Here is a 2,794-nt window from a genome sequence, read left to right as displayed (position 1 = left end):
AGAGAGAGAGAGAGAGAGAGAGAGAGAGTAATTAGCGCAAGTCTCAGTACCTGCCTCTCACTGACATAATCTTCACATTCCTCTGCTCTGAGGAGGAAAAAGAATGAATCTGTGTAGGAATACTGGCCCCGCGTGAGAGTGTATGGTCTAAAAAAATCCAGAAGTTTTTCAAAAAAAGAAAAACCATCAAACACTTTCCAATAATTGGAAATCATGGAAACAATTATGATTTTAGAAAATTTGAAGGTCTCAGACACTGATAGGAATAGAGAAAGTGTGTGTGTGTGTGTGTGTATATGTGTGTGTGTGTGTGTGTGTGTGTGTGTGTGTGTGTGTGTGTGTGTCAGTCGGTGTCTACCACAGTTAGTACCGGGAAATGTTTAGTCTCTTTCTCACCGGGCTGGTCCGAGCAACCTGTTCCTTTCTTTGTGTGTGTATGTGTGTGTCTCAGAAACTCACCAAACCAGAATACTTCCAGCCTCTCGGATTGGAAACGCTATCCTCCCTCAACCTGGAGACTGGCCAGGGCAGCATTCCACACACACACACACACCTTACAAATATCAGCTCACCATCACTTTCTATTTCTCTGATTTATGCAATAATGCTCAAAGGCCTCAAAGTGACAAAAAATACACAAAGAAACTCTGGAAGTGTGTGACTACAAATTATAAAAATTAATCACTCCATCTGCCAAATAACCATTTAACCTATGTTCACTGACCTCCAGCTTGTGTGTGACCAAGCAAGCAGTTTAAAAAGCATAATAATATCTAAAAATGAAAATCAAAAAATGCAAAAGGTTTAGGGTTCGGGTATAACAAATATAATTAGCTCAGTATAAAAACAATAGAAGTCAATGATAGAAAAAAAAAAACACGTATATTGAATTAAATGTTAGTTCAATTCAAGTTAAGCTCAATCGACAGCATATGTGGCATAATGTTGATTACCACCAAAAATAATATTGACTAGTTCCTCCTTTTCTTTAAAACTGCAGCAATCGAGGTTACAATTAGGCACTTGCAATGGAAGTGAATGGGGCCAATTTTTGGAGGGTTTCAAGGCGGAAATGTGAAGCTTATAATTTTATAAAAGCACTTACAGTAATGCTTCTGTTAAAACTCATGTATTATTTGAGCAGTAAAGTTGTTTAAATCGTCATTTTAATGTCATTAAAGGGTTTATGCCATTACATCATCATGGCAATGAAGTTGTAAAATTGGCTATAACTTTACACAGAAAAGGTTAGCAAGCGATTTTATCACACTAAAATCATGTTAACATGCATATTGTTCATCTTGTGGCTGTACTTTTGAAACAGTGAGTATTTTAACATTTACGAATTGGCCCCATTGACTTCCAGTATAAGTGTCTCACTATAACCCAGATTTTTGCATTTTTTTAAAGAAAAGGTGGGATGAGTCAAAATTATTTTTTGTGGTAATCAACATTATGCCACAAATGCTGTCGATTGAGCTTAACCCAGAATATTCCTTTAATTAAAAATACTGTCATACAGAACCAACAGTGCGATGTCCTACAGTTGTTATGCCATAAGTATATTCATGTTATGAATAAATTACAAATCAAAGATAGCTTTACCTAAAAATGAAATTTCTGTCATTATTTACCTACCCTCATGTCGTTCCCAACACATATTACTTTCTTTCTTCTGCGAAACATAGAAGGATACCATTGTCTTATGTCATTACTTCATGCCGTTTGGTCACAAGACCCGGAAACACAATGACGTCAGGTGTTAATGATATGTTGTCATAATTGATTTGGGCTTTGTATACCAGAGTTGTGTACCATTCAGAATTAAATTAAGAATGGCAATTCAACTCCAACTCAATTCCTGAATTAGAGTTGGGGTAGCAAACTGGATGTAGAACTGCAATTTGAATTCAAACTTAAGGTAGTAGAATTAAAATGGAATGAAATTAAAAGAAATTCATTACTGTTCAGTTTCTTTATTAAACATTTGATTATTTTCAGTATTACATGAAACATATTATCATTTGTACAACAAATGGGGTATTTCAAGAAACATTATAAAAGATTACACAATCAATATATTCAGTTTTTGATCTATTTTTATGAAGTTATCTGAAAATAATGTGGTGGAACATTTCTGGTGTTGTATGGCAAAATTAAAATCTGTTTTAATGGCTGTGCTAATTTTAGTTAGTGTATGTGTATATATACTGTATATATATATATATATATATATATATATATATATATATACATACACACACATGCACACTCTGGTGGCCAAATGTTTGGAATAATGTTCAGATTTTGCACTTATGGAAAGAAATTGGTACTTTTATTCACCAAAGTGGTATTCAACTAATCACAGTGTATAGTCAGGATATTAATAAAGCGAAAAATTACTATTACAATTTGAAAAAAAATTACTTAAACTACTTCAAAGAGTTCTCATCAAAAAATCCTCCATGTGCAGCAATGACAGCTTTGCAGATCTTTGGCATTCTAGCTGTCAGTTTGTCCAGATATTCAGGAGACATTTCACCCCACACTTCCTGTAGCACTTGCCATAGATGTGGCTGTCTTGTCGGGCACTTCTCACGCACCTTACAGTCTAGCTGATCCCACAAAAGCTCAATGGGTACCAATTTCCTTCCGAAACAGCAAAATCTGTACATTATTCCAAACTTTTGGCCGCCAGTATATATATATATATATATATATATATAAAGAAATACTGTATAAGTAAAAAATGTAATTTTCTATCAGGGAATAAATAGGCATAATTAGTAAAAAC

This window comes from Myxocyprinus asiaticus, chromosome 7, assembly GCF_019703515.2.
Source record: "Myxocyprinus asiaticus isolate MX2 ecotype Aquarium Trade chromosome 7, UBuf_Myxa_2, whole genome shotgun sequence".
NCBI lineage: Eukaryota > Metazoa > Chordata > Actinopteri > Cypriniformes > Catostomidae > Myxocyprinus > Myxocyprinus asiaticus.
This window is presented reverse-complemented; position numbering follows the sequence as displayed.